The 24,018-nt window shown below is 39.9% G+C and overlaps 1 protein-coding gene across 2 annotated transcripts in view; it reads right to left on the bottom strand.

Moving 5' to 3' along the window:
* TBPL1 (TATA-box binding protein like 1) overlaps window positions 1-23,187 on the bottom strand; it is a 41,280-nt gene extending 18,093 nt beyond the window's left edge. Inside the window, exon 1 of one of the 2 annotated variants that reach the window (XM_024996825.2) lies at window positions 21,605-23,187. The gene's annotated coding sequence lies outside the window, so the exon portion shown is untranslated. Of the gene's footprint in view, window positions 1-20,660; window positions 20,790-21,604 lie in introns of those variants that run through there. The other variant, NM_001076290.2, reaches the window with a different exon arrangement.
* Window positions 23,188-24,018: the final 831 nt, after the last annotated feature.

Here is a 24,018-nt window from a genome sequence, read left to right as displayed (position 1 = left end):
AAGACCCTGATGCTGGGAAAGACTGAAGGTAGGAGGAGAAGGGGATGACAGAGGAGGAGACCGTTGGATGGCATCATGGACTTGATTGACATGGGTTTGAGTATGCTCTGGGAGTTGGTGATGGACAGGGAATCCTGGGTGCTGCAGTCCATGGGGTCACAGAGTTGGACATGACTGAGTGACTGAACTGAACTGAACTCATGGTGGTTTCTGCCTTATGGCAGAAAGCGAAGAATAATTAAAGAGCCTCTTGATGAAAGTGAAAGTGGAGAGTGAAAAAGCTGGCTTAAAACTCAACATTCAGAAAACAAAGATCATGGCATCCAGTGCCACTTCATGGCAAATAGATGGGGAAACAATGGAAACAGTGACAGACTTTATTTTCATGGGCTCCAAAATCACTGCAGATAATGACTGCAGCCATGAAATTCAGACGCTTGCTCCTTAAAAGAAAAGCTATGACAAATCTAGACAGCACATTAAAAAGCAGGGACATTATTTTGCCAACAAAAGTCCATCTAGTCAAGGCTATGGTTTTTCCAGTAGTCATGTATGGATGTGAGAGCTGAACCATAAAGAAAACTGAGTGCTGAAGAATTGATGCTTTTGAACTGTGGTGTTGGAGAAGACACTTTCGAGTCCCTTGGACTGCAAGGAGATCCAACCAGTCCATTCTGAAGGAGATCAGCCCTGGGATTTCTTTGGAAGGAATGATGCTGAAGCTGAAACTCCAGTACTTTGGCCACCTCATGTGAAGAGTTGACTCATTGGAAAAGACTCTGATGCTGGGAGGGATTGGGAGCAGGAGGAGAAGGGGACGACAGAGGATGAGATGGCTGGATGGCATCACTGACTCGATGGATGTGAGTCTCAGTGAACTCCGAGAGTTGGTGATGGACAGGGAGGCCTGGCGTGCTGCAATTCATGGGGTCGCAAAGAGTCAGACACGACTGAGCGACTGAACTGAACTGAAATGAATAATGAGTGATATTTAGCATCTTTTCATGTGTTTGTTGGCCATCTGTATGTCTTCTTTGGAGAAATGTCTGTTAGGTCTTTTTCCCACTTTTTGATCGGGTTGTTTGTTTTTCTGATATTGAGTTGTATGAGCTGCTTGTATATTTTGTAAATTAATCCTTTGTCAGTTGTTTCATTTGCTCTTATTTTCTCGCATTCTGAAGGCTGTCTTTTCACCTTGCTTATCGTCTCCTTTGCTGTGCAAAAGCTTTTAAGTTTAATCAGGTCCCACTTGTTTACTTTAAAACATACCCATAACTTTTAAAACACAGTTTAAACACACACATACACAGCTACAACTATAAAAAAGATGGGGAGAATTAACTGAACTGAACTGAGGGGAGAAATAGACCAAATTGCTTGTAACTATGGTACCTATAGTTCCCTATGGTACCTTGAAGTTCCCTGATAGTTCCCACAGTAAAGCGTCTGCCTACAATGTGGGAGACCTGGGTTCGATCCCTGGGTCAGGAAGATCCTCTGGAGAAGGAGATGGCACCCCACTCCAGTACTCTTGCCTAGAAAATCCCATGGACAGAGGAGCCTGGTAGGCTACAGTCCATGGGGTTGCAAAAAGTCGGACATGACTGAGCAACTTCACTTTTCATGGTACCTATAGTTAAACATCTATTTCACTTATTATATTCTGAAGGTTAAAGACTACATCTTAAACTCACATTCATGACTTGGCACCATATCTCATTCATTGAAAATGTTCTATTACTATTTCGTGAATAAATGCTACAAAATCCAACAGTTCAATCTTCAGGTTAAATTAAAATTCTCATTAGCTAGAATCCCAAACTACTATTTTTTTTAATATTGGTTATGGAAAAAAAAAAAAAGCAAAACTAAAAGCTCCTGAAGAAAGTGCTTCAGGTCAAGTCCAGCCTGCTTTAAAGTCAAAATGGAACCATCAATTTGAAGCAAAATGAATCCAAAACAGAGTGAGTGCCACTAGTCTACTAAATCTCAGAATTGAGGTAAACTAAACATAATAGTGTTTACTTGATGATAATACATTATTATTAAAGAAAAACAACATGTAACAGAAAGAAAAAAAGAAACTAAAAGCAAGCCTGAAACTTCAGTTCCAAAGCCACTCATTCTCATTTAAATGAAGAAGAGCGAAGAGTCTTTTTCTTCCCTACATGCCCCTTAATATCCATGAAAATGCATATGTAGTGTTCTTTACTATATTTCATGATGGCTTACACATTTAAAACTTTTAAACTTGTTTGCATGCATCCAAGGGAAATAGGTCTCAGCAAATCCACAAAAAACACCATTTTAAAGTGGCATTTAAATTTACAAAGCTGTTAAGCCTGCTAACACTATAGCACAAAATACTTAAGACAACATAAATGACAAAAACAAACATCTATGTTCCTACCACCCAGCTTAAAAAATATAATTTACAATACAATGGATGTCTCCCCTCTTGCTCTTCTCCTAGATAAGGTCCTCAATTCCTTTCTCTGGAGAAAACTCTATTCTCACGGAACTGTTTTATCATTCTCATATATTCCTCTTAAGGTTATGACATACACATTGTATCCTTGGACCCAATAAATCATTAAAAAAATACATTAATGGATTTGGCTTGCTAATACTTCATTTTGGATTAATACATCTATTTTTGTAAGCAGAATTTACCTATAATCTTTTCTTGGACTTTATCTGGTTTGAGTATCATTCATGGTGATACCACACTTACTAGACAAGTTAGGTTGCTTTCTTCTTTAAAAAAAAAAAAAAAAAAAAAATCTCTGGAAGACAGTTTTAGAAGACCTTATTTGAAAACTATCTTGACCTGTTTCTTGGTTCCTTTTTTTAAAAGGTTAATTCAATGTAAGAGTTTTAAGACATTTGATATCTTCTATTTCTTCCTTGATCAGTTTTCCCAAATTAAATTTTCTTGGGAAATTTTCCAGTTCTTCTAAAATTTAACATTTTATGGCATATAATTTTTCGTGGTTTTCCTACAAATTTTAAAAACTCAACTTCAGTATACTTATCTCTTCATCATAGTATCATTTATCCCTGATTTTTTTTTCTATCATCAATCTTGCTGAAAAGTTTTTCTATTTTTTGTTTGTTCAAAGGACAAACTATTGGTAGTTCGATCCTCTTTATTAAATTTTTTTTTTTCCTTGTGTTCTTCCTTCTACAGATCTACTCTTTTCTTGATTTCTTATATTGGAAAGTAAGCTGGATGCTTAATATGTCAGTTTTGAACTTTTTCTCTTTTCTTGTATGAGCATTTACAGGAGTGATAACCAAGTGCATTCAGTATTTCTGAAGTTGGATATATAATGTTTTCACTATCCCTTGATTCTAACAATAGTTGCATTTCCATTATTATTTTTCTTAAGACTACTTATTTATTAATTATTTATCTTTAGACATACATAGCTTTAAAATCACTAGCAATGAGGAAGTGCTAACTTAAAAGAATGAGATACCACTACTCATACTGGTAAACATCAAACATTGCTGATGAATGCATCTTGAGAAATTATTCAACTGAGCAAAGTATAAATAAAGATGATATACTGCAATTCTGTTAATAGCAGAAACCTACGTGCCAATGCAGAAGGGGTTGGTTAAATAAAGTATAGCCCAGTCTAATAAAACAGACTACTAAACTGACTTTACAAATTATAACTACATGGATATAGACAGAGGTTCATAATGTGAAAACAAACATACATTTGATAGAGTTCATTTTGGTTTATATATCTACGTATGTACTAAAAATGCCAAAATGTTCACAATTATTCTATTCAGAGAACTGGCAACAGGGTGACTTTGGTAATTTCCCCACTGTCCAAAGCCTAATAGTAAGACGTGATTTAACAAGACGTTTTGTCCTGTTTCTCAAGTAAATGCCAAATATGAGTTTGTCAAGTATTTCCTTCTAATAAAAAGCAAAGTTGAAAGTTGAAGCTGTCCTACTTCAGGAAATAACATATTTCTAGCATTGTATTAAGATACAGTACTGAGTTGAAGCAGATTTTTATGGACAAGTTAGGTCCTCCTGGTGGTATTCCAACCACAACCTTAAAGCATCAACTGGAAAACATCGCCACCTCCTGGTTTTTAAGACAAATTACATCCAACACTGCTACATTTAAAATTTCCCACTGGAGGAAAGAAGGAAATGGCAACCCACTAGTCAGTGTTCTTGTCTGGGAAATGGCATAGACATGAAGGAGCCTGGTGGGCTGCTACAGTCCATGGGGTCACAAAGGAGTCGGACAGGACTTAGCAACTGAGCACACTAGGAAAGATATTTTAAACTAAAAGGGCACAATAAGCATTGTTATGAAAACAAAGCAAAAATAGCCCTAAAATCTAACCAAAAGCCAAAAGAATAAAGTAAAATAAAACTGAGAATACAGAACAGTAGATTCTGGCTACTTTTAAGTGTACTTAAGTTGGATCTGAGGATACAGTGGGTGGGTCCTCTAAGGTTTAACCACAGAACTACTCTCCATGATTTGAGAAATGGCAGACAGAGGCAGACTGGACACAGTCCAGCTGCAAACACAGCGTGAGCCCAGGTGGTGTCCTGGGGGTCGTTCTTTTCTACAAACAAGACACGCCACCCAAACTAACTGCATATTCTTTATAAAGTTCCCAAAATAGCAGTTTAGGAAAGAGATATTTTGTGTTCCTGATTCCAACAGATTACTCAACCATCTCTCAATACACACCTGTGACTGAGATGGAGAAAGGCTAATATTCTGCCTGTTACAAAGAGGGTCTTCTTTCACATAGATTTAATATTAATAGTACACCATAAACCTTATAAAACAGGGTGCTGACCTAGTGTTCACATTTAGGTATGTGACACTGGGTAAGTTACCTAACCTCTGTCTTAAGTCCTAATTTTCTCTTCTCTTCTCACCCATCTTATCTCCCAGGGTGTTTTTAAGAAGTAAGGACTAATTATCTGTGTCAAGTACACAGCATACTGTGTGTATTCACTAAATGGTAACTATTACCATTTAATGGATTCACAGGTAGAATATTGCAACCAGATGGTATTAATGAACTGACACAAAACTTGGGAACAATCATAGTGATAGAAAAAAACAAACAAACAGACCATAATAGGTTAGGCAGGGGTCAGTAACATAACAACCCGTGGGCCAGGCCCTGATTTTTTTTTTTTAAATCTTACTGAAACAGTCATGCTCATGTGTTTACTTAATGACTATGTGGCAGAGCTGAGCAGTTGTTAAAGCGAAAGTGAAAGGCACTCAGTGGTGTCTGAATCTTTGCTACCTCATGGACTATACAGTCCATGGAATTCTCCGGGCCAGAATACTGAAGTGGGTAGCCTTTCCCTTCTCCAAGGGATCTTCCCAACCCAGGGATCAAACCCAGGTCTCCTGCATTGCAGGCGGATTCTTTACCAGCTGAGCCACAAGGGAAGCCCTAGCAGTTGTGACAAAGACCAAAAGACCCACAAGCCTAAAGTAGTTACTATATGGTCCTCTAAGAAAAAGTTTGCAGATCCCCGGGCTAGTGCAATGGGGCAGTATCAATAAAATGACATCTAATGTAAATAAAGTTTACATTTTTATTAAGATGAACAAAATATCTGTATACCATGGTCCCTGATTGGCTCCTGGTTTGAACAAAACAGGTGTTAAAATCTGAATACGATAGATAATTTGAGTATATTAGATAGTATTAGGGAACTGCTATTAATTTTGCTAGGCCAAATAATAGAGTGGTCATACAGACGATTATGCTTATTTTTTAATATGCATATTCAAATAGTCAAGGGAAAAATGCCATGTCTGGAATCACTATCTGAACTCAGTAACAAACAGATTTGGTAAAGTTTCAGATGATCCCCTCAATATCTAGCATCTTGCCACAGGAACCAAACAAATTTGGACAATTTGAGTACAGAACAGATCTGGATCATAGGTATAATTTTAAGACAAAGAAATGCCATATTACTGCCTCAACTCTTAACAATGATTAAATCTAGGCGAAAGGGTATAAGGGTATTCATCACACTGCTCTCCCTACATTTTGGTCTAAAAAAATGTCCATAATAATTTTTAAAAGCTGTTTAAAAAGAAAAACAAATTTCTTCACAAATAGGCCACACTAAGACAATGTGGGCATTAATTATATATATATTTTTTAAAAGAAAAACCAGATCAGATAAGAGTATTCAGAGCAAAGGAATTACTAGCTTCTTTGCTACTAAAACATCTAGAATATCCTGACCTTATCATTTAAAGAGGCCACTGATATCCAGATATCCAGAGGAAAGTACGGTGGCGTGAGATATAAAAATACTTGTGAGGAAAGTCTCAGGATATTTAGCACAAGACAGGAAAGACAGCAGTTGCTTTCAGATGTCTGAATAAAAAGGAAACTGAAAAATCCAAATGAAGGCCCAGAGGAGACCTTATGAAGCCACACCAAAAACCAAATACCTGCAACGCAGTAGGCTCCATGGAAGATAAGTGGCCAAAAAAACGGAGGCAGGGCAAGACGAACTGGAGTGTTAGAGAATGAGTTTTTTATTCGGTAAAAGATGTGACTAGATGGTTTCTAAGATGCCCATCTAACTCTCAAATCCCAGGATTCCAACATCTTAGATGAAGACATACTCTAGACACATCTAGGAATTACACACTAAATTTCAATTTTCAGTCTAGAACTATTATGTAGTTTAGTTAAATTGACAACCCATTCTGAACTCCCCACTTTTCCTACAACAAGCACTTGCATTCAAATGGACAATACAGAGAGGAAGTTAGACGCATCGAGGGCCAACAGCACAGGCAGATGACCCAACTGCAAAATCCGTCTGACCTGGTGACATCGCATCGTGAAGACACTTCTGTGTGTGGCCCAACAGCTTATACTTTATACCAACAGTTCTTGGTGTTGGCGTTTTTGTGTTCTAGCCACATGCAGAAAATTTTATTAACAATATGCCTGACCACAAAAATCCTTGTATATTCTAAAGGAAAGGATTCTGAAGGAAAGGATCATATAGTATACTACTCATATGACAAAAAACAGTTAACAAATGCTTAAGTAAAAGAGAAAGTATGTACAAAACCGTAATTTGTTGTTGTTCCATTGCTAAGTCTTGACCAACTCTTCGTGACCCCATGGACTGCAGCACGCCAGGCTTGCCTGTCCTTCACTCTCTCCCAGAGTTGGCTCAAACTCACGTCCATTGAGTTGGTGATGCCATCCTCTGTCTTCACTACATATGTATCTACCTTTTACCTTTGACTTTTTCTAAATACCAATTCTGAAGACTGGTATATCAGAATAGTTATTACAATTTTTAAAAATCTACATCAAGAAAATTACAAATACTGTTTTTCTCTAGTTTTTATTTTACATTGGAGTACAGTTAATTCACACGTTGTGTTCCTTTCAAGTGCACAGCAAAATGATTTAGTTACACATATACATACATCTATTCTTTTTCAGATTCTTTTCCCTTATAGATTATTACAGAGAAAGGTACTGGTTTTTAAACAACTCTGATGGTTGCCAGCAACCATCTATTTAAAAAATCAGTAAGGAGAAGTATATTTTATGTTTCAGTCAATAAAAATATCTGTAATGATGCCTAAAAGGTGGTGGAGGAAGATTTAAACAGTGCTGATTTTCAGAATGAGTGCTTAAGTCACTGGTTTATACAATCATAAAAAAGTTCCAGTACAAAAACAAATCTGCCTGCAATGATGGACACCTGAGTTTGATCCCTGGGTTGGGAAGATCCCCTGGAGGAGGGCATGGAAACACACTCCAGTATTCTTGCCTGGAGAATCCACATGGACAGAGGAGCCTTGTGGGCTACAGTCCATGGGGTTGCAAAGAGTTGGACACGACTGAGCAACTAAGCATCTTGCAATTTGAGAATACATAATCTAATACTTATCCTATATTAACAATGTTTAAACAGTAGACTGTTAAAGGATTTCACTATTTTAATATGTACTAAAATGTATCTGTGAAGTAAGAAAACTTGGGTATTAAGGTGTGGACTCTAAAATGGATGCTATGTGACACAGACTGATTCTAAACTGTTCTTACCTTTATATGCAAAATACAAACAACACTATTTACTCACAATATGACTGATTTGAGGGATTAATGAGCACCTCACAAATTATAATAGCGTGGGGTTTAGTCGCTAAGTTGTGTCTGAGCCCTTGATACCTCATGGACTGTAGCCCACCAGGCTCCTCTGTCTATGAGACTTTTCAGGCAAGAATACTGGAGCAGGTTGCCATTTCCTTCTCCAGCACAAATTATAATATGCTCTATTAAAGTAACATTACACTAGTCAATGCTAACATTAATTTTAACTAATGTACTATTATAAGAGGATAAAGTATATTTTGATGAATACAACTTGAAATTTGGGGATTCAAACTCAAAGATGAAGAAATCTGGCATAGAGATTCCTTACTATGTAAAAGAAAAATTTATTTTGGCTAGATTTCTTAGTATTTCAAATAAGTGGTCTTAACATATGATTTTTAAAGATTATATGTCATTTTCTGATTACATAAGAAATATTTAAAGAAAAAAAGTCATCTATAGTCCCACCACTGTGATAATTACTACTGTTTTTCTATGCTCATATGGGCACATGTTTTTAGGCTGCTAAGTCCACATACTTATTTGTATATACTAAACAAGGTTGAGATCATATGCATATGCTGTTGCATCTAGTCAACAAAAGATTTTGTAAAAATATCTGCAACTTTTGCTAAGAAAAACAGTAATATTGAATTCATTAATTTTCCTTGAACACTAATGAAAGTGAACTTTTCAAATATTAATAGTTACATTTACTCTAGGCTAATTGCCTCATATTCTTTGCTCATTTTCCTTCTGAGATATCCTACTGATTTTATAAATGCTCTTATATGTAAAGAAGTATCAGTCTTTTGCCTGCTTATGCTATTTCTTCAGCTAAAAATGATTAATGCCTATTTTTACACCTGGCTCATTCCTACTTGTTCTACAAGTTACCTTCATTCATAATCAGTTCTGGAACAATAAACGGTAATCTAAGCATCAGGCCCCATCTTAGTGGATGGGGATCCAGTAGTGAGGAAGGCTTGGCAGAGGGGACAGCAGGCCTTCTCAGCTCTGAGGAGAGGAATGTGAACTGTTCAGATGTGAAGAAGGGCCAGTCTGGCTAGAGTGGGAAGAGGGAAAGGGGCACGAGACCAGGCTGGAGGTGCAGGGAGGGGTTAAGTCCTGCCTTCCAGACCATGTTAAGGATTTTCACATTTATTCCAAGAAACTGGTGGACTAAAGAGAAGCAAGAAATGACATAACGTATTTGCTTTTCATGAGACTCTATCATTGCCATTTCTTTAACAAAAGAATGGGATGCAAGGCAAGAAAGGGCAGAAAACTCAGTCACGTCCACCGCTGAGGTCCTGGTGAGAAGGGACAGTAGTGGGAGCAGGGTGGATGAAGAGGCAAAGCGGTAGGTCAGAGAGAGACTTCTTTAGGAGACAGAGGGAACAGAGCTTTGCGACTGATACAGAGAAGAGGAAAATGGAGATGGAGTATGCCTCCAGGTTTGTGGCCTAAGACGCCGTCTACTGGGACAGACACACTGGAGGCAGAGCAGGTTTGCAAGGGGGTAAGGATTCTGATTTTGACCTGTTGATTTGAAGGAACTTGTGAGACATCCACAAGGAGAAACAATCAGGTAAGAGTCCACTGCTCAGGACAGGCCTAGGTCTAGACTGCAGGTGAAATCTTAGAAACCCACATGTAGAAGGTAATTAAAACCATGCTGGATAAAATAAGAAATCAAAGGTACTAAGACCTCTGGTCTCCAAGACTGAGCCATTACCATGACCCACTACACAGCACTTGCTCACACTACAGTGGAATTTCATATTTCAGTGTCTCTATGGTAGACAATAAGCTCCTCAGAAGAATGATCAATTCTTACTTATTTCTGTACCCAAGTCTTGGTATAGGTCCCAAGGCATGAAACACATTCAATGAAGTGTCTGTGAGAGGTTAACTGTTAGCTTGAGATTATTAAAAAGCAGTATCTCCAAACACGCACAGAGAAACAAGTTTTAAGAGCCCAGGCTCCGGAGCAGATTACTTGGGTTAAATCCAGACTCTACCACTTATCAGTCATATGGCTTGGGAAAGTTATTTAATGCCTTTGTGCCTCAACTTCCACATCCATAAAATAACAGGTAGCAGCATCTACCGCCAAGTGTTGGGAAAACTAAAATTTCATGCAGACCATTTAGCATAGTACTTGTACATGATAAGCATTCAAATTTAGCTATTCTTATTGTTCTATTATTATATTCTTTCTTCATCTTCCATAGATAGAGAAACGTGCAAAAATGGAAAGGATTTCCAGTTATTCATTGTGGTCCTCCAGCTTTGGAATGCAAAAACAGATCATGTTGTTTCAGGTCTAAAAGCAAGGGTAAAAATAAAACAACTTTGATGTATCTGGTAAATGATATAAGGATTTAGAAAACAACTAAATTTAACAGTGAATTAAAAAAAAAAAGCCCTAACAATAACAAAATCATCTCAAACCAACACAAAAAGTAGTTGTTGACTATGTCAGGTGTTTTTCTGGAGGGGGCAGTGGAATATGGGGGAGACAGAGACAGGAATAGACAAGAAGAAAGAGTCTGACCAAGTCTACAACAAATTACAAAACAGACATTTTGCTAATGTTTACTTAGCTAGGTACCTGGAAAAACAGGAAAACTTCACTTAAAAAATCAGCAAGTTTATCTCTTTATAGAGAATCTTGATATCTGCCTTAAGTTACCCATGATAAGTAACTACAATTTGTGACTAATCTCATCATTATGCTGATGCTATTAACACAGCAGACTCTTTTAAGATTATCGTTTTCTTTGCAAGTAAAAATGTTAATTCATGAGGTTGCTAACAAACTGAATAAACCCTCTTCCAGCTTGTGGCTGGTGTCAAGGCTGGCATGCATAAAGATCATTTTTCTCCATATTCTAATTTTTATTTCAAGGGTGTGAATGCAGCATTCAAGCTTGAACTTCTGACAGCTCGTCAAGAATTTAATCCAGAGAAAGCACTGCAAGGTGAAAACACAACAGGCTGAATTTCGTATTTTGACAGTTTCCTTTCAACCACTTTTATAGGCTTACCTTTCATATGAAATGTCTGTTTTAATGGAGACAAACTGTTTAAGGTCTGGGTCATGTATGACTGCCATTTTAAAAACAGGAAGGTAAGATTATGAAATTAGCTATTTGGAAAACAGTGTACAGAGTTCAAACTTTTCTAGTTAAAAAACAGTTTTTGCTATTTAGTGAAAAAAAAAAAAAAGCAACATTTAAATAAAAGCAAACAGGACTACAGAGTGAATACTTTCCACGTGTTGGCACCATTAAGAATTTCTTGTTTTACTCAGAAATGGGCAGATCTTTCACTGATTGAGGGCTGTATCATCCAAAGAAGACATATGTGTACAACTCGGCTAAAGATCAGAAGAAAGCCACAAAAAATATTTTGAATTAGAAATTCAAATTCAATGTAAAAAGGACTACAGGGAACTGATTTAAAACTAGCATGACAGTAAGCTAAGTAACTGATGATAATGTACAAGAAAGTGTTCTAACACAGAATACACAAGAGTGATAAGGAGGTTTTCTGATGGGTACACTGGTTCTTAATTCTAAGAAAAAGCCAAAACAAAACAAAATAAAAGCTATAAAAGAGGCACAAGCCCCAGAGATATTGATTAACTAACCTTTGCACGGCCCTGATTTTAAAAACATTTCCAAGTTGTTTCTAATGGGGCAGTCAGTTGAGAACCACTGGGCTGAAACGCCACAACAGGTCAACAAAATGATAGAACTTCCCTCTCAGTAGGTCCTTAAAATGGGTTATAGTCTCACACCAGGGCTGTTTATCATAGAGAACATCAAGATTTCTGCACTGTTTCCCATGTGTGGCTTCCTTAACTCGGATTCATGCCTTAAATTGTCACAATCTGCCTTCTGCCTCTGCCTGGGATTAAGTGTTACAAAAAACTGCTCCTTGCTGAATCCAGTGTCACCACTGACACTTCCTTTTATTGGACTACTCCAGAGCATAAAGCCGAAGAAGGTGCTGGCACCCCACTCCAGTACTCTTGCCTGGAAAATCCCATGGATGGAGGAGCCTGGTAGGCTGCAGTCCATGGGGTCGTGAAGAGTTGGGACACGACTAAGCGACTTTACTTTCACTTTTCACTTTCATGCACTGGAGAAGGAAATGGCAACCCACTCCAGTGTTCTTGCCTGGAGAATCCCAGGGACGGGGGAGCCTGGTGGGCTGCCGTCTATGGGGTCGCACAGAGTCGGACATGACTGAAGCGACTTAGCAGCAGCAGAGCTTAAAGCACTGGGAACCCCTGATTCCCCAAATTCTTCCTCACTATTCCCTATCCTTGGCTTCTGAGGCACCTTTCCTAGGTTCTCCTCCTATCTCAAATATTGCTCTGTCTGCCTCTTAAATCATAAATTCTTCAGGGAAGTCAGTGACATTCCCTTAAAAGGTCAGCAACGGGTTCTAGAGGGCAAACTCCCTTGGAATCATATCCACACTAACCTGGATACGTATCTGAGGAGGCCATTATTTTCTTCATATTTTCAAAAGGATTTAAGATCTTTGAAGGTTATAAATCATTGCCTTAAATACTTTTTAATTTAAGCTTTCCAGGCTTCAATCACTATCCATAAATTTAGAGGTCTTACTTCAATATTAACCTATCAGAGACTGAATCCAGATTCCTATCTGTTAGGCATATTCATTGAGCTAAACCAATGTATCCAAAACAAATAATTAATCCCCTCAGAAATACTTGCTCAGAATAAAATGGTCAGGTAAGGAGCCCTCCTGACAGTTGTCCTCCAGTGGAAGAAACAGACGACAAGCAATGAGAATAATTAGAGAATGTGATCTATGTTATAAAAGAAATGGCATGAGAGAAACTTCAGAGTGATCCAGGAAGGCCTCTTAACTTCCTTAGAAATGAAAATTATTTTTAAAATGAGATCTTGAAGGTTAAGGAGGAGCCAGTTATATGAAACACTGAGAGAAGAGACTCCAAGTAGAGGGCACAGCAAGTGCAAAGGTACTGACTGTACTTAACTGTCTACTAGACTGTAGGCACTGTGATCCTTAAAGAGAACGATTTAATATAAATGTGTATCTTTGGAATGTGGGTTAGTAACTGGTACTTGGTCCTAAACTCAATAAGTAGTTGCTGAATTAAATGCAAAAGGACAACTGAAAGAAAGAATTATGGAGTTGGGTGGCTGCTAAGTGGGAAGGGGGTGGGGGAGGAATGGATTGATAATAAAGCCATTATTCCTCTCTTTATAAAGTGAGAGTGAGGATACAATACAGATAAATTAAGAACATAGTTTCACAGATTTGAAACTCTTCCAATTTAACAGGCCCCAAACAAAAAGCCTACTAAGAGTAACTTTAAAGGCATGCATTCTTAATATATAGACAAATTAACAATTATCCAAAGTAGGTTTACACTATGCATTGAAGTGGAATTTTCAAGATTACAAGATTTATACTGGCAATATGCTGCTGTGATGATGGAAAAAAGCATTATTCATAGATTAATATGATTTTTTTTTAAATCAGTTGTGAATTGTTGAACCATGTCACATCCTTTATCTCAGCTTCTCCCCCACCAACAAAAAAGAGGAGAGAACTGAATTAAGAAATCTGGCAGACTTTTGAGATGAGCACACCAAGTTTGTTTCAGGAAGGTCCAATGAACTGGTGACTGTGTCTTCTACATAGCTGTGGCTCCTACCATCACCCTAACCTGCCACATCCTGGGATGTGGTCAACCCACAAGCAATTAAGGGAGGCTCATTACCACCTCACTAGGCTGCACATGCATACAAGAAACTACAGATATACAAGATGCTCACCACAGCCATAAGCAGGTGACAGAAAAAAGGTTTTGGGCTCAACAAAAGTATTTGGCAAATTCAAAAGAAAAGGTTCTTGTTTCATAAAAGCTGCAGGTTCCTCATGAACCTAAACAGAGGTTCAAACAACGACAGGATCTATTAAGTGTTGGCCGTATTCACAAACCAAACGCCCATCTTCAGATCTGCACTTTGGGGTTACACACTGGTTTTATTCTCTTCACGTCTGAAAGATGGCAACACCTGTCCCTGAAAAAGAGTGATGTTGAGAACACCAGGGAAATATTAACCATGTGGCAGAATACAACACCTAGCTTTTATTCTGGGCAATAGTACTGACACCTTGAAGACCTGTTGTCATAAAAGTTCCCAATACAGTTCTCAGAATATCTAAAATTAAAGGATATATGGATGGAGGAGCCTGGTAGGCTACAGTCCATGGGGTCACTGAGGGTCGGACATGACTGAGCGACTTCACTTTCACTTTTCACTTTCATGCATTGGGAAGGAAATGGCAACCCACTCCAGTGTTCTTGCCTGGAGAATCCCAGGGATGGGGGAGCCTGTTGGGCTGCTGTCTATGGGGTCGCACAGAGTCAGACACGACTGAAGTGACTTAGCATACATGTGTATGTATACGCGCGCGCACACACACACACACACTTATATGAAAATATATATATGAAACAGCCAGGATCATTTCTATGCTTATTTCAATATTTTTTTAGATCTGGACTCCATGATGGTTATAGGCATTATGTTAACAATATTACATCAGTACTTCCTCTATTGTGGCCAATGTAGTTATCAGTACTCAATGAAATCAACAGTAGCAACTAGATGTCACTCTCTTCAAAAAGGAAAACAAAAGTCACGCCTCTAAACACAAACATATTTACCAATCTGGGGGAGGGAGAGTTATAAAAACCAACTAAAACAAAAATTGCACAATATGGAAGAATTATAAAATTTTACCCCTGTATATTGAAAGCAAAACATACTTTTAATAATGTGTTTTATATAAACTTCCATATGTCTTATAAAAAATATTATTTCAACTAAAAACTAAGACCTATACATTAGCCAAAAAGAGAGAACAGTTTGCAATTTATTATACTTAAGCAGAAATAGTCATTTTCTAGTCAATAATTTCAAAGGTCCATATAACTAAACTAAGACATTTGGACTTAACATTAAAAAAAGTTAGCCATTTCAACAGCAGTCTAATAAAGCTATATTTATCAGGTTACTCCCTGATTAGGCAGTCTCAGTATTTGGTGTCAACCTTATCATAAACAAATAATCTTGCAATCATATGCAGTCATTCCTGAGCTACTTGTATTATCAGAGCAGAGCAGCAGTTTCAACTACATCTAAAATGACAAGAAAGCTACTATGAAGAGCACATTTATACTGACACAAAAACCTCAAGCTAAATGGTCTGACAATGACATCAGCAAGTTTCAAGTTTACCATCACCTACGGTTATACAAGTAAAAACAGTGTATTCTACAGAAAGACTAATTCTGCTAAATGAAACCACTGGGGTCTATTCCTTTTATTCAGAAGTACCATACAACTAAACAAGCAGTCAAGTCCACAGGGAAATAGCATTTCAATAGCTGCAACATGGTGCCAGACCAGCCTTTGTTGGCCTTCCTTTTCCAAGAAACAGAGATGTCTCTTTTTACTGAGTCCATCTGCCATAAGTGATAACCAGATGTCTGTGTGACGATTCAAAATTAAAACAAAAGTCCTTTCCCCTCCGAAGACCTAATAAGCAGACATGAGTCCAACAGGCAGCATTACAAAGAGTTTCAATGTTTTAATCGCCTCCAACTGAAAGAAATAAAGTTAACTGTGCCACCGCAACAAGCACCAGCCAGTATCTTTTCAGCTAACTTCGCACAACACTGTGCTAAGTGCTTTACACTTCCTTATCACGGCAACCCTATGAGGTGGTACTAACATTAACCCCATTTTACAGCTAAGAAACTGGGGAATGAAGGCAGTGAAAAGACTTGTTCAAGGCCATACCGCTAATAAGCAGCATCGCCACCACACTGAACACAGGCAACCTGTATCCAGAGTCCATACAAGGGCTATACAAAGCCTAGTCTCAAGAAAGTATAACAGATTTTGATCAAAACTGATTTTACAATGAAAACTGTAATTTATTAGAGGGAAGAAAGTTAATGCCTGATTCTTTGAAACCATTTCATTAATAAAAACAAATTCTGACTTCTTTTAAAATGTTCTCAGTTCTCACTTACTGAATTACAAAACAAAGGTGTATCAGGTCTCAGTGTCTATGGACAGCAGTCTATGATGGTAACGATGACAATTAAAATACAAAGAGTCATCCATATAGGTCCCGAGAAAACCATCCATAAAGATGCAATCTGATTTTCAGTATTCTTTCTTGACAGATGAATATTTGCATGGTCAAAGTCGCCAAAGTTTTATGGTGCATTTTTTGGGGGTGAAATTTTAAATAGCTTCATTATGGACTCACACATGAAGGCTGATTTGAACTGTCCCAGAATTCACCTTAGTATGTTATGGTTTTTGTTTTTAGTATTTAGTGGGATCCCCAAGCAGCACACTTCGCATTACAAAACAAGCCATTTAAACCAAATTGTGAATTTTATCACCCGTTAACCACATGAAAAGACCAGATGGGTACAATTTTTGATACGACCTGAACTGATTCCTTTCTACTATGACACAGTTCTGGAATCTTGTTTTTTCACAACTATACAAACATACTCCATTTTTCTTCTAAATCAAAGGTTGTGTCACAATACAAGAATCAAATTTGTCTACATGGCCTGTGAAGACCTCAGATAAATATACTCTTTTACCCTTTTGAAATTACTCAAAGTGACAGTCATGGGACAAGAGCAAATACTGTATCAACTCAAAGCAGTAAACCATTATTTTTATTATTTGAATTGGTTAAAAAAAAAAAGCCCTAATCATGTTTGAGAAATTTTGTTGCTTAGAATATACAGCCAATATAAAAGTTTAATTTTAGGCATCAGGATTAGATTCCTAATTAGATTAGATGTCTAAAAGTTCCCTTCATCTACTAGATAAGTCCCTGAAAGGAAATAAATAAAATATGTATATCCTTTAATTAATGTTAATCTTCAAAACACACACACACAAACATACAACAGGATGGCAATTTACAGTCCTGATCCCCAAGAAACTTCTAATTTACCAGGCATGATGAAATCCGTACACCAGTAAGTATAGCACCAGGAAGCATGTAATAAAGGCTTTAAAATCCAGATTTGTGTTTGTCATGTTTTGGTGTCTACCTATGTCATTTCCCTGCTATCTACAAGTGCACAAAAACGCACCTGATGAGAGACACCTTTAATACAGCTTTACACACCATGGCATCAGACATATTAAAGGTGCAACAAACATGGGTGTAAATTTCAGGAAATCTTTATTAATTCAAATGCCACAATACAGCTAAACTGCCAAAGCACTACAGGTTTTGAGAACACTGTGGAAACATTCTACTATTATCAATTCTAAAATCCATTTAACAATTATTCATCACACGGGCTATGATGCAACAGAAAGAAATCAATCACTAGATAATTATAAGCCTCCTTCACCAAAAAACAGCACTGATACCCACTTAACTAAATTATACAGTATTTGCTGATTTTTAAATAATGTGCCACGTTCATGCTAAGAAAGAACACTCTCCAGAAGTTTTCAGCTGTAAATTTCCTATTTATTCATACTACTTTATAGCAAATTCTATACATTCTATATATATATACATCTATAAAAATTTTGATATGACAATTTCCCACACATGAAAAAAAATTATGGGACTCACTTAGTTTTCCCCTCTAATTTGGCAAAGCATAATTTCAGTCAAGTACTCAGATGCAAAATGATCTGAAAAGTTGGATGTTAAGACAAGGTTTTTAGAGTACAAATTTTGAAAATCTAAGGTTCAATTAAAAACAGGGCTGTACTATATCTTTTATCTTTTTTTTAAAAAAGTGACTACATCTTCAATAATAGTGTTACTAACTGGACTTCTGTAACACCTTTTATTCCTAAAAGTTCAAACATTTTTACATGCCTTATTTCAGTACAGTCTTGATTCTCAGCACAAGGCTCTTACCTGTCATATCATACAACCAACAGTTGTTGGTTCAGAATGAATAGAGAACATCTGACATGAATACTCCATTCTCAATATAAGCGGAGGGATACAGAAGGAAAATGCAACAGACAAAGTAACGTTAACGAAAAGGATACACAGGCCAAGGACATATGTTGAAAACTCCCTAAGAAACAGAAATAATACAAACAGCATAAGGAATCATTTTTGATTGGGACATGATGAGGTGAAGAGAGGAACTAAGACAACATGAAATGCTGCAAATATTGGAGCAGATGGCAGGGAAAGCGGGGATTGTTAATAAATGTAGAAGCTGAGGTAGCTGGGGCTTAAATCCTTTTCCTCAAATACAGAAGGGGTAAAGGGAAGAGGCAGCAGCAATTAAGATCTAAATGAAGTGAGTGTGACGGCAGCCCTGAGGCAGAGGGAACTCAGTGAATCTCACATGAACCAAGAACATTCTCCAGCACCTCAAGTGCCATCATCCCCCAGCACAACCTCAAACAAGAGAGTAAGCCAAAGTCCTTGACTCACTAATCTACAGACGACAATATTAGGTTTTTCTTCTCAAGAGGTTTAAAATGCAATTTTAAGTTTCCCAATGTTTGTACTTCCCGGGCATCCCAGGTGGCGCCAGTTGTAAAGAATCTGCCTGCCAACACAAGATGCGGGTTCGATCCCTGGGTTGGGAAGATCGTCTGGAGGAGCGCACGCAACCCACTCCAGTATCCTTGCCTAGAGAATCCCATGGACAGAGAGGCCTGGCAGGGTGCAGTCCAAAGGGGTGCAAAGAGTCAGACACGACTGAAGCAACTTAACACACACACAATATTTATATTTTGCATCTTTGTTAAAGGTATCTTCCCACCTCTTTGCACATATATGAAATTGGTTTAACAAGAGATACTGTACCTCAATTCCATGAAAATATCCGAGTCAAAAACTCGATTCTGACATCAACCAATCAAGAGCACAGAGCAGCAGATCATAATAGTCTCGGAGACTGACTTTGAGGGCAGAGTACAAAAGCAGGGGTTTGGGGGAGCAGGATGAAACGTTTTTACTTAAGACAAGCCAGACTTAGGGGAAAAGTGAGAGGGAAAAAAAAGTAAGGGACAAACAGAAACCATGGTTGACATCATTGCTTCTGTGATTTATCAATTTTCTTTTCATCTTTAATCTTCAACTAAAGAGCTTTGTTCCCGCTGGACACAAAAATAGTATTACTGTAGCATGCGTATATGGCCATTTCAGTATGCCACAGGAAAACCTCATTTACTGACCTAGAAAGGTTTGGGAAGCATAAAACCATTAAACAGAGGCCTAAGGCCTAATGAGATGGCACAAACTGGTAAGCAAGATATCAGCTGTGAATAATTCTTTCAACTAGAGTGATGATAAAAGTCCTTTTTCGATTTAACTGCCATTCTCTCAAACTTTCCAAAAGACTGCATGCAGATTATGCTAAAATAGCTAAACCTTCTCATATTTCTCTTTTTCAATTTCCCCACGGAAAATGTCATTCTTTCTGCAAACAAAAATCACACCAAGCTCGTTTCCTTTTCTTTCCTTGAGCCAATTTTAAGTCACTCTCCTTAACTCTAAATACACAAGCCCACGCTGGTCAACTGCCAGTGTCTCTCTAGAACTGCAGGTGACAGATGCAGTCAGAGAGCTCACAGACGTGGATTGGCTGCGGTCTGAATCCTATTGCAATGAACACACTAACAGAGCCCGCAGAAGCACATCTCGGCAGAAGGAGAGAGTTTAAAAACCGTCATTTCCAATCGAATTTACTTTTAGACCTCTTACTGGCTATTATCCTCTTACCCCGGTTCTCAACCTTGCTTAGCCCTACGTCCTACCTATTTTATTCTCCTCAGTTCCAGATCCTTCATCAAGCCTAATTCTGGTTAATACTACTACTACTAACAACAACAACAAAAAGGTGGGGGGAGGTGCTGCAGGCATTGCCAAAAGTAGGAACCGACCAAGGTGCTATTTGGGAGCCTTCCCGCCGCGGCCGAGGCCGCAGGAACTTTTCTGGGAAGCAACGGACCCTTTTAGCATCTTTGCACGATTTCCCGTCCCCTGGGTGAGGGCTCCACAGAGAAAGATGGGGAATTTCCCTTCTCCAGTCTTCCCCAGTGGTGGCTAACCCAATAAATAAAAATATATCTTTTCTTATCCTACATCCCGCCGGATAACGTTCCCAGGCAGTGACGCCCCACCCCCACCCCGTTATCCCAGACGAGATCCCCAAATATCACCCCGTCCTCCTGAAAGCTGGACCCTCCCTCGGCCGCTGGACCAATTTTCCGCATCGGAGCTGCTCTCCCCCCAGCCCCGGCATCCGCCCCCGCACACTCCATCAGGAGCACGGCCGCGGCTCCGCACAAGCCCGCCCCGCGCCAAGACGCCCCGCAGCCGGCACTTGGGCAGCCCCGAAGACCGCGCTACCCCCCGCCCAGGGTCGCCGACCGGGTTACCGTGGGAAGAGCGGGCGGCGGCAGAGGACGCGGCGGCAGCGCTGCTGCCGGTTGCGGCGGACGCGAAGGATAAGCTGGAGGATAAGGATGATGATGAGGCGAGCGCGCTCCCCAGTCTCCATGGAACTCCCGCCCCGGCCGGTTGCTAGGAGCCCCCAAGGCTCGGGCTCCGTCTTTCGTGCTTTGTTGTTCCGGGTACAGGGCGGCCGCTGCTTCCCCGCGACAATAAATAGACCAGACGCGGGGGAGCATAGAGACAACGCGCGGCGGCTAGAGCGCCGCCGGACAGGGCCCTGCTGGGTTCCTCGCTAGCCAGTCATATCCGGCTCTCACTGCTCCCGTCACTTTCCCCCGCCCTTTCCTCCACTTTCCCTTCCTCCTTCCTGGTGTCCGGGTCGGCCCGGCCTGCCTAAGGGCTTGACGAGGTGGGGCTAGTGGGGAAAAGTGTGGAATAGGCTAGACTTGTTTTGCTTGAGAACCGCCTGGAAAGATTGCGAAAAAACTGTGCATCCCTTGTACATTTTTAGCTAGTAGTTACACATGAGTACGTGATTTCTGGCATACAGTGTAATATAAACGGACTTTAGGGTTTTTATTTTGAGGGGTGGGGGTGGGGCAAAACCTTGCCACTTCTGTTAGTTCATTCAATTCATAGAAAAGGTCCACCATTCAATATAGTTAGCGAAGCTGGTCCTCAACAGCTAAAAGTTGTTTTCTAATTCTGACGAATACATTTTCTGTCTTGAAAAAGTCCGACTTCGCTTTTTCGGTTAAAACAAACGCGTTAATTTAAGTGATCAAGCTCTTGTGAAGGAATGCTAATCCTAGTCCTAAAATACAGTGATAGGATATGACAGGTAAAAGAATGGATAGATAGGTGATAGATCATGCAGGGGGGTTAGGTCGCATTTCTGTCGCCTGTCCCTTTGGCAACCATACTCAACTTGGGTTTGCGGTCAGGACTCTGCCTTGGAAGCCGGGAAGCACTTGAGAGGCTTTTAAGCCGCGTAGCTGGATCCAAGAAGGATGGGAGGAGGGAGAGGGCGGCTGCACGCTGGGACCGGGGTGCTGGGCAGAGGCGGCGGCGGCTCTGCTCACACGGAAGCCGGGCGCCTGAGGACTGAGGCCCTTCTGTAGCTCCGCGCCCAAGTGGCCCTGGAATGACCCGGGGGACTCCGAGAGGCGCACACTTCGCCAGTTTGAACGGCTGCGCTTGGGCCCTCGGGGCCCCTCGGGGGCCACTTGAAGGGTGCTGCCTGCGAGAGCGAGACGGGACTAACGGTCCGGGAGCTCCAAGCAGCGGCGCGAACACCCGCCGCGCCCCCGAGTCCCACTCCCAGGCCGGCCGGCGCAGGCCTCTGCTTAGAGTTGGGCTGCAGTTAGAAACCTCCCTGGATGAGGCCAGTGGGCAGCTCTAATTTTAATAAAAGGCCCGAAGGGGCTCATGAATACCTGGCCGCTGGTTGGTGTGCATCCGGCATGAATCATGCTAATACCACAGTCCTTTTTGAAAGAGATGACTTGGGCTGACTTCTGAGGGGTTAGGGAGTAGGCAACCATTTGAGTATTTCACTACTTATGGTGTCTTCAAGGATGGCTATAGATCTTTTCCTTCCCACTCTGAATATTCAGTAAAATATGTGAGCATTTAAAGGCACTGTAGAATTATGGAACTTTGATCTGTTTCAGTTTGTGTACTCATTTATTCTTTGAACAGTATTAAATAATTATAGCTTGTATTAGGTGTAATGAAGACAAACAAGCTATCTGAATGGGAATGGAAGGGGTGCCCAGTGTTCCAGGTGGAGGGAACAAGACAGGCTAGAGCTATCTTTGTGGGAGATTGCAGCCATGAAATTAAAAGACACTTACTCCTTGGAAGGAAAATTATGACCAACCTAGACAGCATATTCAAAAGCAGAGATATTACTTTGCCAACAAAGGTCCATCTAGTCAAGGCTGTGGTTTTTCCAGTGGTCATGTATGGATGTGAGAGTTGGACTGTGAAGAAAGCTGAGCGCCGAAGAACTGATACTTTTGAATTGTGGTGTTGGAGAAGACTCTTGAGAGTCCCTTGGACTGCAAGGAGGTCCAACCAGTCCATCCTAAAGGAGATCAGTCCTGGGTGTTCATTGGAAGGACTGATGCTAAAGCCGAAACTCCAATACTTTGGCCACCTCATGCGAAGAGTTGACTCATTGGAAAAGACTGAGGCTGGGAGGGATTGGGGGCAGGAGGAGAAGGGGACGACAGAGGTTGAGATGGCTGAATGCTATCACCGACTCGATAGACATGAGTTTGATTGAACTCCAGGAGTTGGTGATGGACAGGGAGGCCTGGCGTGCTGTGATTCATGGGGTCGCAGAGTCGGACACGACTGAGCGACTGAATTGAACTGAACTGAGTAGCCTGGATGGGGCATCATGATCAGTGCAAGGGGAAGCGGACATGAGGCAAAGTTGACAAGAAACTAAGGCTTGAACCTTCAGTGCCTTGCAGACCATGTGTAAGAGAGTTTGGATTTTCTTTCAAATGCTGGGGGAAGTGAAGGGTTTTAAATGGTAGAGTGGCATGGTCTGATTTACCAAGGAAATGGCAGGAGAAAGGCTCTATTCCAATGATCACTGCCACTGTGGATAAGTCAGCTTTATAGTAACCGTGACTAAGGTCTTTACGTGTCACCTTCCTTATAGGAGACCAGCAATATAGCTGGTATCAAGCATGTCAACTGCTTTGGACTCCCCTTTTGTCACAGACAGTTCAGGAATTTGCCTCATTATAGTATTTCCTCATTCTGGAATTGGGTTTGATTTTACTGCAGGCACCATTCTCTATAGAGAAGGAAATGGCAGCCCATTACAGTATTCTTGCCTGGAAAATCCCATGGACAGAGGAGCCTGGTGGGCTATACAGTCCATGGGGTTGCAAACAGTTGGACCTGGCTTAGCGACTAAACGATGATAACCATTCTCCCGACGATGACCATTCTCCATAGACTTGTTGAGTGCTTTAGCTGAAACACCATTCTACTGACCAAGGAATTCATTTTAAGATGAAAGAAGACAATGAGATAAAGCCCATGGGCTGCACTAGTCTTATAATGTGCTCCATTTCCATTAGTCAAGATCCAGTTAAGGCTATAATATTATTTATTATCCAGGTGCCAGGAAAAGTTAGAATATACAGCATATGTTCTAAACCAAGACTCTTTTTTAAAAAATATATATTATTTATTTATTTTAATTGGAGGCTAATCACTTTACAATATTGTGGTGGTTTTTGCCATACATTCACATGAATCAGCCATGGGTGTACATGTGTTCCCCATCCTGAACCTCCCTCCCACCTCCCTTCCCAT

The sequence above is a fragment of the Bos taurus genome, chromosome 9, assembly GCF_002263795.3.
Source record: "Bos taurus isolate L1 Dominette 01449 registration number 42190680 breed Hereford chromosome 9, ARS-UCD2.0, whole genome shotgun sequence".
Lineage (NCBI taxonomy): Eukaryota > Metazoa > Chordata > Mammalia > Artiodactyla > Bovidae > Bos > Bos taurus.
The sequence above is the reverse complement of the archived record's forward strand: the minus strand, read 5'-3'. Positions and strand labels throughout refer to the sequence as shown.